This window comes from Cetorhinus maximus, chromosome 9 (genome assembly GCF_964194155.1).
Source record: "Cetorhinus maximus chromosome 9, sCetMax3.hap1.1, whole genome shotgun sequence".
Taxonomy (NCBI): domain Eukaryota; kingdom Metazoa; phylum Chordata; class Chondrichthyes; order Lamniformes; family Cetorhinidae; genus Cetorhinus; species Cetorhinus maximus.
Window position 1 is genome coordinate 67,059,960 of NC_135887.1, and position 15,116 is coordinate 67,075,075.

General features: G+C 50.3%; 1 protein-coding gene across 1 annotated transcript in view; it reads right to left on the minus strand.

Moving 5' to 3' along the window:
* The window catches only part of tspan4a (tetraspanin 4a), a 619,591-nt gene that overhangs the window by 347,672 nt on the left and 256,803 nt on the right, over positions 1 to 15,116 (minus strand). The window lies entirely within an intron of this gene.

The following is a 15,116-nucleotide window of genomic DNA, read 5'->3' on the forward strand; positions in this document are numbered from 1 at the left end:
CAGTCACTGTGTGTGTCACTGTGATTAGGGTTCTGTCACTTTGTGTGTCACTGTGATCAGGATCCAGTCACTGTGTGTGTCACTGTGGATCAGGATCCAGTCACTGTGTGTGTCTCTGTGGGTCAGGATCCGGTCAGTGTGTGTGTCACTGTGCTCAGGGTCCAGTCACTGTGTGTGTCACTGTGGATCAGGATCCAGTCAGTGTGTGTGTCACTGTGAATCAGGGTCCAGTCAGTCTGTGTGTCACTGTGGATCAGGATCTAGTCAGTTTGTGTGTCACTGTGGATAACGATCCAGTCAGTGTGTGTGTCACTGTGGATCAGGATCCAGTCAGTGTGTGTGTCAATGTGATCAGGATCCAGTCAGTGTGTGTGTATCACTGTGATCAAGGTCCAATCACCGTGTGTGTCACTGTAATCAGGGTCCAGTCACTTTGTGTGTGACTGTGAATCAGGATCCAGTCAGTGTGTGTGTTACTGTGATCACGGTCCAGTCACGGTGTGTGTCACTGTGGATCAGGTTCCAGTCAGTGTGTGTGTTACTGTGATCAGGGTCCAGTCACTTTGTGTGTTACTGTGATCAAGGTCCAGTCACAGTGTGTGTCACTGTGGATCAGGATCCAGTCACTGTGTGTGTCACTGTGATCAGGTTCCAGTCACTGTGTGTGTCACTGTGGATCAGGGACCAGTCAGTGTGTGTGTCACTTTAATCAGGGTACAGTCTCTGTGCATGTCACTGTGATCAGGATACAGTCAGTGTGTGTGTCACTGTGGATCAGGGACCAGTCAGTGTGTGTGTCACTTTAATCAGGGTACAGTCACTGTGCGTGTCACTGTGATCAGGATACAGTCAGTGTGTGTGTATCACTGTGATCAGGGTCCAATCACTGTGTGTGTCACTGTGATCAGGGTCCAGTCACTGTGTGTGTCACTGTGGATCAGGATCCAGTCAGTGTGTGTGTCACTGTGATCAGGGTCCAGTCACTGTGCGTTTCACTGTGATCAGGATCCAGTCAGTGTGTGTGTATCACTGTGATCAGGGTCAAATCACTGTGTGTGTCACTGTGATCAGGGTCCAGTCACTGTGTGTGTTACTGTGAATCAGGATCCAGTCAGTGTGTGTGTCACTGTAATCAGGGTCCAGTCACTTTGTGTGTCACTGTGGATCAGGATCCAGTCAGTGTGTGTGTCACTGTGATCAGTATCCAGTCAATGTGCGTGTCACTGTGATCAGGGTCCAGTCAGTGTGTGTGTCACTGTGGATCTGGATCCAGTCAGTGTGTGTGTCACTGTGAATCAGGGTCCAGTCAGTGTGCGTGTCACTGTGGATCAGGATCCAGTCAGTCTGTGTGTCACTGTGGATCAGGATTCAGTCAATGTGTGTGTCACTGTGGATCAGGATCCAGTCAGTGTGTGTGTCACTGTGATCAGGGCAAAGTCACTGTGTGTGTCACTGTGATCAGTATCCAGTCACTGTGTGTGTCACTGTGATTAGGGTCCAGTCAGTGTGTGTGTCACTGTGATCAGGGTCCAGTCAGTGTGTGTGTTACTGTGATCAGGGTCCAGTCACAGTGTGTGTTACTGTGATCAGGGTCCAGTCACTGTGTGTGACACTGTGGATCAGGATCCAGTCAGTGTGTGTGTCACTGTGATCAGCATCCAGTCACTGTGCATGTCACTGTGATCAGGGTCCAGTCAGTGTGTGTGTCACTGTGGATCAGGATCCAGTCAGTGTGTGTGTCACTGTGAATCAGGGTCCAGTCAGTGTGCGTGTCACTGTGGATCAGGATCCAGTCAGTCTGTGTGTCACTGTGGATCAGGATTCAGTCAATGTGTGTGTCACTGTGGATCAGGATCCAGTCAGTGTGTGTGTCACTGTGATCAGGGCAAAGTCACTGTGTGTGTCACTGTGATCAGGATCCAGTCACTGTGTGTGTAACTGCGATTAGGGTCCAGTCACTGTGTGTGTCACTGTGGATCAGGATCCAGTAACTGTTTGTGTCTCTGTGGTTCAGGATCCAGTCAGTGTGTGTGTCACTGTGCTCAGGGTCCAGTCACTGTGTGTGTTACTGCAGATCAGGGTCCAGTCAGTGTGTGTGCCACTTTGAATCAGGGTCCAGTCAGTGTGCGTGTCACTGTGGATCAGGATCCAGTCAGTCTGTGTGTCACTGTGGAACAGGATTCAGTCAATGTGTGTGTCACTGTGGATCAGGATCCAGTCAGTTTTGTGTGTCACTGTGATCAGGGCAAAATCACTGTGTGTGTCACTGTGATCAGGATCCAGTCACTGTGTGTGTCACTGTGATTAGGGTCCAGTCACTTTGTGTGTCACTGTGATCAGGATCCAGTCACTGTGTGTGTCACTGTGGATCAGGATACAGTCACTGTGTGTGTCTCTGTGGGTCAGGATCCAGTCACTGTGTGTGTCACTGTGCTCAGGGTCCAGTCACGGTGTGTGTGTCACTGTGGAAAAGGATCCAGTCACTGTGTGTGTCACTGTGATCAGCATCCAGTCACTGTGTGTGTCACTGTGATCAGGGTCCAGTCAGTGTGTGTGTTACTGTGATCAGGGTCCAGTCACTGTGTGTGTTACTGTGATCAGCGTCCAGTCACTGTGTGTGTCACTGTGATTAGGGTTCTGTCACTTTGTGTGTCACTGTGATCAGGATCCAGTCACTGTGTGTGTCACTGTGGATCAGGATCCAGTCACTGTGTGTGTCTCTGTGGGTCAGGATCCAGTCAGTGTGTGTGTCACTGTGCTCAGGGTCCAGTCACTGTGTGTGTCACTGCGGATCAGGGTCCAGTCAGTGTGTGTGTTACTGTGATCAGGGTCCAGTCAGTGAGTGTGTCACTGTGATCAGCGTCCAGTCACTGTGTGTGTCACTGTGGATCAGGATCCAGTCAGTGTGTGTGTCACTGTGAATCAGGGTCCAGTCAGTCTGTGTGTCACTGTGGATCAGGATCTAGTCAGTTTGTGTGTCACTGTGGATAACGATCCAGTCAGTGTGTGTGTCACTGTGGATCAGGATCCAGTCAGTGTGTGTGTCAATGGGATCAGGATCCAGTCAGTGTGTGTGTATCACTGTGATCAAGGTCCAATCACCGTGTGTGTCACTGTAATCAGGGTCCAGTCACTTTGTGTGTGACTGTGAATCAGGATCCAGTCAGTGTGTGTGTTACTGTGATCACGGTCCAGTCACGGTGTGTGTCACTGTGGATCAGGTTCCAGTCAGTGTGTGTGTTACTGTGATCAGGGTCCAGTCACTTTGTGTGTTACTGTGATCAAGGTCCAGTCACAGTGTGTGTCACTGTGGATCAGGATCCAGTCACTGTGTGTGTCACTGTGATCAGGTTCCAGTCACTGTGTGTGTCACTGTGGATCAGGGACCAGTCAGTGTGTGTGTCACTTTAATCAGGGTACAGTCTCTGTGCATGTCACTGTGATCAGGATACAGTCAGTGTGTGTGTCACTGTGGATCAGGGACTAGTCAGTGTGTGTGTCACTTTAATCAGGTTACAGTCACTGTGCGTGTCACTGTGATCAGGATACAGTCAGTGTGTGTGTATCACTGTGATCAGGGTCCAATCACTGTGTGTGTCACTGTGATCAGGGTCCAGTCACTGTGTGTGTTACTGTGAATCAGGATCCAGTCAGTGTGTGTGTTACTGTGATCAGGGTCCAGTCACTGTGTGTGTCACTGTGATCAGCATCCAGTCACTGTGTGTGTCACTGTGATCAGGATCCAGTCAGTGTGTGTGTCACTGTGGATCAGGATCCAGTCAGTCTGTGTGTCACTGTGGATCAGGATCCAGTCACGGTGTGTGTCACTGTGGATCAGGATCCAGTCAGTGTGTGTGTCACTGTGAACAGGGTTAAGTCACTGTGTGTGTCACTGTGATCAGTATCCAGTCAGTGTGTGTGTTACTGTGATCAGGGTCCAGTCACGGTGTGTGTCACTGTGGATCAGGATCCAGTCACTGTGTGTGTCACTGTGATCAGCATCCAGTCACTGTGTGTGCCACTGTGATCAGGGTCCAGTCAGTGTGTGTGTTACAGTGATCAGGGTCCAGTCACTGTGTGTGTTACTGTGATCAGGGTCCAGTCACTGTGTGTGTCACTGTGGATCAGGATCCAGTCACTGTATGTGTCACTGTGATCAGGATCCAGTCACTGTGTGTGTCACTGTGGATCAGGGACCAGTCAGTGTGTGTGTCACTTTAATCAGGGTACAGTCATTGTGCGTGTCACTGTGATCAGGATACAGTCAGTGTGTGTGTATCACTGTGATCAGGGTCCAATCACTGTGTGTGTCACTGTGATCAGGGTCCAGTCACTGTGTGTGTTACTGTGAATCAGGATCCAGTCAGTGTGTGTGTTACTGTGATCAGGGTCCAGTCACTGTGTGTGTCACTGTGATCAGGGTCCAGTCAGTGTGTGTGTCACTGTGGATCAGGATCCAGTCAGCGTGTGTGTCACTGTGAATCAGGGTCCAGTCAGTGTGTGTGTCACTGTGGATCAGGATCCAGTCAGTCTGTGTGTCACTGTGGATCAGGATCCAGTCACTGTGTGTGTCACTGTGGATCAGGATGCAGTCAGTGTGTGAGTCACTGTGAACAGGGTCAAGTCACTGTGTGTGTTACTGTGATCAGGGTCCAGTCACTGTGTGTGTCACTGTGGATCAGGATCCAGTCACTGTGTGCGTCACTGTGATCAGGATCCAGTCATTGTGTGTGTCACTGTGGATCAGGGACCAGTCAGTGTGTGTGTCACTGTGATCAGGGTCCAGTCACTGTGCGTTTCACTGTGATCAGGATCCAGTCAGTGTGTGTGTATCACTGTGATCAGGGTCCAATCATTGTGTGTGTCACTGTGATCAGGGTCCAGTCACTGTGTGTGTTACTGTGAATCAGGATCCAGTCAGTGTGTGTGTCACTGTAATCAGGGTCCAGTCACTGTGTGTGTCACTGTGGATCAGGATCCAGTCACTGTGTGTGTCACTGTGATCAGTATCCAGTCACTGTGCGTGTCACTGTGATCAGGGTCCAGTCAGTGTGTGTGTCACTGTGGATCAGGATCCAGTCAGTGTGTGTGTCACTGTGAATCAGGGTCCAGTCAGTGTGCGTGTCACTGTGGATCAGGATCCAGTCAGTCTATGTGTCACTGTGGATCAGGATTCAGTCAATGTGTGTGTCACTGTGGATCAGGATCCAGTCAGTGTGTGTGTCACTGTGATCAGGGCAAAGTCACTGTGTGTGTCACTGTGATCAGGATCCAGTCACTGTGTGTGTCACTGTGATTAGGGTCCAGTCACTTTGTGTGTCACTGTGATAAGGATCCAGTCACTGTGTGTGTCACCGTGGATCAGGATCCAGTCACTGTGTGTGTCTCTGTGCTTCAGGATCCAGTCAGTGTGTGTGTCACTGTGCTCAGGGTCCAGTCACTGTGTGTGTTAAAGCGGATCAGGGTCCAGTCAGTGTGTGTGTCACTGTGGATCAGGATCCAGTCAGTGTGTGTGTCACTGTGAATCAGGGTCCAGTCAGTGTGCGTGTCACTGTGGATCAGGATCCAGTCAGTCTGTGTGTCACTGTGGATCAGGATTCAGTCAATGTGCGTGTCACTGTGGATCAGGATCCAGTCAGTGTCTGTGTCACTGTTATCAGGGCAAAATCACTGTGTGTGTCACTGTGATTAGGGTCCAGTCACTTTGTGTGTCACTGTGATCAGGATCCAGTCACTGTGTGTGTCACTGTGGATCAGGATCCAGTCACTGTGTGTGTCTCTGTGGGTCAGGATCCAGTCAGTGTGTGTGTCACTGTGCTCAAGGTCCAGTCACTGTGTGTGTCACTGCGGATCAGGGTCCAGTCAGTGTGTGTGTCACTGTGATCAGGGTCCAGTCACTGTGTGTGTCACTTTGGATCAGGATACAGTCAGTGTGTGTGTTACTGTGATCAGGATCCAGTCACTCTTTGTGTCACTGTGGAACAGGATCCAGTCAGTGTGTGTGTTACTGTGATCAGGATCCAGTCAGTCTGTGTGTCACTGTGGATCTGGATCCAGTCAGTGTGTGTGTTACTGTGATCAGGATCCAGTCACTGCGTGTCTCACTGTGGATCAGGATCCAGTCAGTGTGTGTGTCACTGTGCTCAGGGTCCAGTCAGTGTGTGTGTCACTGTGATCAGGATCCAGTCACTGTGTGTGTCACTGTGATCAGGATCCAGTCACTGTGTGTCACTATGATCAGAATCCAGTCACTGTGTGTGTCACTGTGATTAGGGTCCAGCCAGTTTGTGTGTCACTGTGATTAGGGTCCAGTCACTTTGTGTGTCACTGTGATCGGGATCCAGTCACTGTGTGCGTCACTGTGGATCAGGATCCAGTCACTGTGTGTGTCTCTGTGTGTCAGGATCCAGTCAGTGTGTGTGTGACTGTGATCAGGATTCAGTCAGTTTGTGTGTCAATGTGATCAGGGTCCAGTCACTGTGTGTGTCACTGTGATCAGGGTCCAGTCACTGTGTGTGTCACTGTGATCAGGATCCAGTCAGTTTGTGTGTCACTGTGATCATGGTCCAGTCACTGTGTGTGTCACTGTGATCAGGATCCAGTCAGTGTGTGTGTCTCTGTGGTTCAAGATCCAGTCAGTGTGTGTGTCACTGTGATCATGGGTCCAGTCACTGTGTGTGCCACTGCGGATCAGGGTCCAGTCAGTGTGTGTGTCACTGTGATCAGGGTCCAGTCACTGTGTGTGTCACTTTGGAATAGGATACAGTCAGTGTGTGTGTTAGTGTGATCAGGATCCAGTCACTGTGTGTGTCACTGTGGATCAGGATCCAGTCAGTGTGTGTGTCTTACTTTGATCAGGATCCAGTCACTGTGTGTGTCACTGTGGATCAGGATCCAGTCAGTGTGTGTGTTACTGTGATCAGGATCCAGTTAGCCTGTGTGTCACTGTGGATCAGGATCCAGTTAGTGTGTGTGTTACTGTGATCAGGATCCAGTCACTGCGTGTCTCACTGTGGATCAGGATCCAGTCAGTGTGTGTGTCACTGTGATCAAGGTCCAGTCACTGTGTGTGTCACTGTGATCAGGATCCAGTCACTGTGTGTGTCACTGTGATCAGGATACAGTCACTGTGTGTGTCACTATGATTGGGTCCAGTCACTGTGTGTACACTGTGATTAGGGTCCGGCCAGGGTGTGTGTCACTGTGATTAGGGTCCAGTCACTTTGTGTGTCACTGTGATCGGGTTCCAGTCACTGTGTGTGTCACTGTGATCAGGGTCCAGTCACTGTGTGTGTCACTGTGGATCAGGATACAGTCAGTGTGTGTGTTACTGTGATCAGGATTCAGTCACTGTGTGTGTCACTGTGGATAAGGATCCAGTCAGTGTGTATGTTACTGTGATCAGGATCCAGTCACTGTGTGTGTCACTGTGGATCAGGATCCAGTCAGTGTGTGTGTCACTGTGATCAGGGTCCAGTCACTGTGTGTGTTACTGTGATCAGGATCCAGTCACTGTGTGTGTCACTGTGATCAGGGTCCAGTCACTGTGTGTGTCACTGTGATCAGTGTCCAGTCACTGTGTGTGTCACTGTGATCAGGATCCAGTCACTGTGTGTGTCACTGTGTTCAGGATCCAGTCACTGTGTGTTCACTGTGGATCAGGATCCAGTCACTGTGTGTGTCTCTGTGGGTCAGGATCCAGTCAGTGTGTGTGTCACTGTGATCAGGATACAGTAACTGTGTGTGTCACTGTGATCAGGGTCCAGTCACTGTTTGTGTCATTGTGATCTGGATCCAGTCACTGTGTGTGTCACTGTGATCAGGGTCCAGTCACTGTGATCAGGTTCCAGTCACTGTGATCAGGGTCCAGTCACTGTGTGTGCTACTGTGGATCAGGATCCATTCACTGTGTGTGTCACTGTGATCAGGATCCAATCAGTGTATGTGTCACCGTGATCAGGGTCCAGTCACTGTGTGTGTCACTGTGATCAGGGTCCAGTCACTGTGTGTGTCACTGTGATCAGGATCCAGTCAGTTTGTGTGTCACTGTGATCAGGGTCCAGTCACTGTGTGTGTCACTGTGATCAGGGTCCAGTGAGTGTGTGTGTTACCATGGATCAGGATCCAGTCAGTGTGTGTGTTACTGTGAGCAGGGTCCTGTCACTGTGTGTGTCACTGTGGATCAGGATCCAGTCACTGTGTATATCACTGTGATCAGGATCCAGTCACTGTGTGTGTCACTGTGATCAGGGTCCAGTCAGTGTGTGTGTTACTTTGATCAGGGCCCAGTCACTGTGTGTGTCACTGTGGGTCTGGTTCCAGTCACTGTGTGTGTCACTGTGATCAGGATCCAGTCACTGTGTGTCTCACTGTGGATCAGGGTCCAGTCACTGTGTGTCTCACTGTGATCAGGATCCAGTCAGTGTGTGTGTTACTGTGATCAGGATCCAGTCAGTGTGTGTGTCACTGTGATCAGGATCCAGTCAGTGTGTGTGTCACTGTGATCAGGGTCCAGTCGCTGTGTGTGTCACTGTGATCTGGATCCAGTCACTGTGTGTGTCACTGTGATCAGTATCCTGTCACTGTGTCTGTCATTGTGGATCAGGATCCACTCAGTGTGTGTGTGTCACTGTGATCAGGGTCCAGTCACTGTGTGTGTCAGTGTGGATCAGGATCCAGTCGCTGTGTGTGTCACTGTGATCAGGGTCCAGTCACTGTGTGTGTCCCTTTGGAATAGGATACAGTCAGTGTGTGTGTTACTGTGATCAGGATCCAGTCACTGTGTGTGTCACTGTGGATCAGGATCCAGTCAGTGTGTGTGTTACTGTGATCAGGATCCAGTCACTGTGTGTGTCACTGTGGATCAGGATCCAGTCAGTGTGTGTGTTACTGTGATCAGGATCCAGTCAGTCTGTGTGTCACTGTGGATCAGGATCCAGTTAGTGTGTGTGTTACTGTGATCAGAATCCAGTCACTGCGTGTCTCACTGTGGATCAGGATCCAGTCAGTGTGTGTGTCACTGTTCTCAGGGTCCAGTCACTGTGTGTGTCACTGTGATCAGGATCCAGTCACTGTGTGTGTCACTGTGATCAGGATCCAGTCTGTCTGTGTGTCACTGTGGATCAGGATCCAGTCACTGTGTGCGTCGCTGTGATCAGGATCCAGTCACTGTGTGTGTCACTGTGGATCAGGGACCAGTCAGTGTGTGTGTCACTTTAATCAGGGTACAGACACTATGCGTGTCACTGTGATCAGGATCCAGTCAGTATGTGTGTCACTGTGGATCAGGGACCAGTCAGTGTGTGTGTCACTTTAATCAGGGTACAGTCACTGTGCGTGTCACTGTGATCAGGATACAGTCAGTGTGTGTGTATCACTGTGATAAGGGTCCAATCACTGTGTGTGTCACTGCTATCAGGGTCCAGTCACTGTGTGTGTTAGTGTGAATCAGGACCCAGTCAGTGTGTGTGTTACTGTGATCAGGGTCCAGTCACTGTGTGTGTCACTGTGATCAGCATCCAGTCACTGTGATCAGGGTCCAGTCAGTGTGTGTGTCACTGTGGATCAGGATCCAGTCAGCGTGTGTGTCACTGTGAATCAGGGTCCAGTCAGTGTGTGTGTCACTGTGGATCAGGATCCAGTCAGTGTGGGTGTCACTGTGAATCAGGATCCAGTCAGTTTGTGTGTCACTGTGATCAGGGTCCAGTCACTGTGTGTGTCACTGTGATCAGGATCCAGTCAGTGTGTGTGTTACTGTGATCAGGGTCCAGTAACTGTGTGTGTCATTGTGGATCAGGATCCAGTCACTGTGTGTGTCTCTGTGGGTCAGGATGCAGTCAGTGTGTGTGTCACTGTGATCAGGGTCCAGTCACTGTGTGTGCCACTGCGGATCAGGGTCCAGTCAGTGTGTGTGTCACTGTGATCAGGGTCCAGTCACTGTGTGTGTCACTGTGATCAGGATCCAGTCACTGTGTGTGTCACTGTGATCAGGATCCAGTCACTGTGTGTGTCACTGTGGATCAGCATCCAGTCAGTGTGTGTGTTACTGTGATCAGAATCCAGTCAGTCTGTGTGTCACTGTGGATCAGGATCCAGTTAGTGTGTGTGTTACTGTGATCAGGATCCATTCACTGCGTGTCTCACTGTGGATCAGGATCCAGTCAGTGTGTGTGTCACTGTGATCAGGGTCCAGTCACTGTGTGTGTCACTGTGATCAGGATCCAGTCACTGTGTGTGTCACTGTGATCAGGATCCAGTCACTGTGTGTGTCACTATGATCGGGTCCAGTCACTGTGTGTACACTGTGATTAGGGTCCGGCCAGGGTGTGTGTCACTGTGATTAGGGTCCAGTCACTGTGTGTGTCACTGTGATCGGGTTCCAGTCACTGTGTGTGTCACTGTGATCAGGGTCCAGTCACTGTGTGTGTCACTGTGGATCAGGATCCAGTCAGTGTGTGTGTCAATCTGATCAGGATCCAGTCACTGTGTGTGTCACTGTGGATCAGGATCCAGTCAGTGTGTATGTTACTGTGATCAGGATCCAGTCACTGTGTGTGTCACTGTGGATCAGGATCCAGTCAGTGTGTGTGTCACTGTGATCAGGGTCCAGTCACTGTGTCTGTCACTGTGATCAGGATCCAGTCACTGTGTGTGTCACTGTGATCAGGGTCCAGTCACTGTGTGTGTCACTGTGATCAGGATCCAGTCACTGTGTGTGTCACTGTGATCAGGATCCAGTCACTGTGTGTTCACTGTAGATCAGGATCCAGTCACTGTGTGTGTCTCTGTGGGTCAGGATCCAGTCAGTGTGTGTGTCACTGTGATCAGGATACAGTAACTGTGTGTGTCACTGTGATCAGGATCCAGTCACTGTGTGTGTCACTGTGATCTGGATCCAGTCACTGTGTGTGTCACTGTGATCAGGGTCCAGTCACTGTGATCAGGTTCCAGTCACTGTGATCAGGGTCCAGTCACTGTGTGTGATACTGTGGATCAGGATCCAGTCACTGTGTGTGTCACTGTGATCAGGTTCCAATCAGTGTATGTGTCACCGTGATCAGGGTCCAGTCACTGTGTGTGTCACTGTGATCAGGGTCCAGTCACTGTGTGTGTCACTGTGATCAGGATCCAGTCAGTTTGTGTGTCACTGTGATCAGGGTCCAGTCACTGTGTGTGTCACTGTGATCAGGGTCCAGTGAGTGTGTGTGTTACTGTGGATCAGGATCCAGTCAGTGTGTGTGTTACTGTGAGCAGGGTCCAGTCACTGTGTGTGTCACTGAGGATCATGATCCAGTCACTGTGTATATCACTGTGATCAGGATCCAGTCACTGTGTGTGTCACTGTGATCAGGGTCCAGTCAGTGTGTGTGTTACTTTGATCAGGGCCCAGTCACTGTGTGTGTCACTGTGGGTCTGGATCCAGTCACTGTGTGTGTCACTGTGATCAGGATCCAGTCACTGTGAGTCTCACTGTGGATCAGGGTCCAGTCACTGTGTGTGTCACTGTGATCAGGATCCAGTCAGTGTGTGTGTTACTGTGATCAGGATCCAGTCAGTGTGTGTGTCACTGTGATCAGGATCCAGTCAGTGTGTGTGTCACTGTGATCAGGGTCCAGTCGCTGTGTGTGTCACTGTGATCAGGATACAGTCACTGTGTGTGTCACTGTGATCAGTATCCTGTCACTGTGTCTGTCATTGTGGATCAGGATCCAGTCAGTGTGTGTGTGTCACTGTGATCAGGGTCCAGACACTGTGTGTGTCACTGTGGATCAGGATCCAGTCGCTGTGTGTGTCACTGTGGGTCAGGATCCAGTCAGTGTGTGTGTCACTTTGGAATAGGATACTGTCAGTGTGTGTGTTACTGTGATCAGCATCCAGTCACTGTGTGTCTCACTGTGGATCAGGATCCAGTCAGTGTGTGTGTTACTGTGATCAGGATCCAGTCACTGTGTGTGTCACTGTGGATCAGGATCCAGTCAGTGTGTGTGTTACTGTGATCAGGATCCAGTCAGTCTGTGTGTCACTGTGGATCAGGATCCAGTTAGTGTGTGTGTTACTGTGATCAGGATCCAGTCACTGCGTGTCTCACTGTGGATCAGGAACCAGTCAGTGTGTGTGTCACTGTGATCAGGTTCCAGTCACTGTGTGTGTCACAGTGATCAGGATCCAGTCACTGTGTGTGTCACTGTGATCAGGATCCAGTAAGTCTGTGTGTCACTGTGGATCAGGATCCAGTCACTGTGTGTGTCACTGTGATCAGGATCCAGTCACTGTGTGTGTCACTGTGGATCAGGGACCAGTCAGTGTGTGTGTCACTTTAATCAGGGTACAGTCATTGTGCGTGTCACTGTGATCAGGATACAGTCAGTGTGTGTGTATCACTGTGATCAGGGTCCAATCACTGTGTGTGTCACTGTGATCAGGGTCCAGTCACTGTGTGTGTTACTGTGAATCAGGATCCAGTCAGTGTGTGTGTTACTGTGATCAGGGTCCAGTCACTGTGTGTGTCACTGTGATCAGGGTCCAGTCAGTGTGTGTGTCACTGTGGATCAGGATCCAGTCAGCGTGTGTGTCACTGTGAATCAGGGTCCAGTCAGTGTGTGTGTCACTGTGGATCAGGATCCAGTCAGTCTGTGTGTCACTGTGGATCAGGATCCAGTCACTGTGTGTGTCACTGTGGATCAGGATGCAGTCAGTGTGTGAGTCACTGTGAACAGGGTCAAGTCACTGTGTGTGTTACTGTGATCAGGGTCCAGTCACTGTGTGTGTCACTGTGGATCAGGATCCAGTCACTGTGTGCGTCACTGTGATCAGGATCCAGTCATTGTGTGTGTCACTGTGGATCAGGGACCAGTCAGTGTGTGTGTCACTGTGATCAGGGTCCAGTCACTGTGCGTTTCACTGTGATCAGGATCCAGTCAGTGTGTGTGTATCACTGTGATCAGGGTCCAATCATTGTGTGTGTCACTGTGATCAGGGTCCAGTCACTGTGTGTGTTACTGTGAATCAGGATCCAGTCAGTGTGTGTGTCACTGTAATCAGGGTCCAGTCACTGTGTGTGTCACTGTGGATCAGGATCCAGTCACTGTGTGTGTCACTGTGATCAGTATCCAGTCACTGTGCGTGTCACTGTGATCAGGGTCCAGTCAGTGTGTGTGTCACTGTGGATCAGGATCCAGTCAGTGTGTGTGTCACTGTGAATCAGGGTCCAGTCAGTGTGCGTGTCACTGTGGATCAGGATCCAGTCAGTCTGTGTGTCACTGTGGATCAGGATTCAGTCAATGTGTGTGTCACTGTGGATCAGGATCCAGTCAGTGTGTGTGTCACTGTGATCAGGGCAAAGTCACTGTGTGTGTCACTGTGATCAGGATCCAGTCACTGTGTGTGTCACTGTGATTAGGGTCCAGTCACTTTGTGTGTCACTGTGATAAGGATCCAGTCACTGTGTGTGTCACCGTGGATCAGGATCCAGTCACTGTGTGTGTCTCTGTGCTTCAGGATCCAGTCAGTGTGTGTGTCACTGTGCTCAGGGTCCAGTCACTGTGTGTGTTAAAGCGGATCAGGGTCCAGTCAGTGTGTGTGTCACTGTGGATCAGGATCCAGTCAGTGTGTGTGTCACTGTGAATCAGGGTCCAGTCAGTGTGCGTGTCACTGTGGATCAGGATCCAGTCAGTCTGTGTGTCACTGTGGATCAGGATTCAGTCAATGTGCGTGTCACTGTGGATCAGGATCCAGTCAGTGTCTGTGTCACTGTTATCAGGGCAAAATCACTGTGTGTGTCACTGTGATTAGGGTCCAGTCACTTTGTGTGTCACTGTGATCAGGATCCAGTCACTGTGTGTGTCACTGTGGATCAGGATCCAGTCACTGTGTGTGTCTCTGTGGGTCAGTATCCAGTCAGTGTGTGTGTCACTGTGCTCAAGGTCCAGTCACTGTGTGTGTCACTGCGGATCAGGGTCCAGTCAGTGTGTGTGTCACTGTGATCAGGGTCCAGTCACTGTGTGTGTCACTTTGGATCAGGATACAGTCAGTGTGTGTGTTACTGTGATCAGGATCCAGTCACTCTTTGTGTCACTGTGGAACAGGATCCAGTCAGTGTGTGTGTTACTGTGATCAGGATCCAGTCAGTCTGTGTGTCACTGTGGATCTGGATCCAGTCAGTGTGTGTGTTACTGTGATCAGGATCCAGTCACTGCGTGTCTCACTGTGGATCAGGATCCAGTCAGTGTGTGTGTCACTGTGCTCAGGGTCCAGTCAGTGTGTGTGTCACTGTGATCAGGATCCAGTCACTGTGTGTGTCACTGTGATCAGGATCCAGTCACTGTGTGTCACTATGATCAGAATCCAGTCACTGTGTGTGTCACTGTGATTAGGGTCCAGCCAGTTTGTGTGTCACTGTGATTAGGGTCCAGTCACTTTGTGTGTCACTGTGATCGGGATCCAGTCACTGTGTGCGTCACTGTGGATCAGGATCCAGTCACTGTGTGTGTCTCTGTGTGTCAGGATCCAGTCAGTGTGTGTGTGACTGTGATCAGGATTCAGTCAGTTTGTGTGTCAATGTGATCAGGGTCCAGTCACTGTGTGTGTCACTGTGATCAGGGTCCAGTCACTGTGTGTGTCACTGTGATCAGGATCCAGTCAGTTTGTGTGTCACTGTGATCATGGTCCAGTCACTGTGTGTGTCACTGTGATCAGGATCCAGTCAGTGTGTGTGTCTCTGTGGTTCAAGATCCAGTCAGTGTGTGTGTCACTGTGATCATGGGTCCAGTCACTGTGTGTGCCACTGCGGATCAGGGTCCAGTCAGTGTGTGTGTCACTGTGATCAGGGTCCAGTCACTGTGTGTGTCACTTTGGAATAGGATACAGTCAGTGTGTGTGTTAGTGTGATCAGGATCCAGTCACTGTGTGTGTCACTGTGGATCAGGATCCAGTCAGTGTGTGTGTCTTACTTTGATCAGGATCCAGTCACTGTGTGTGTCACTGTGGATCAGGATCCAGTCAGTGTGTGTGTTACTGTGATCAGGATCCAGTTAGCCTGTGTGTCACTGTGGATCAGGATCCAGTTAGTGTGTGTGTTACTGTGATCAGGATCCAGTCACTGCGTGTCTCACTGTGGA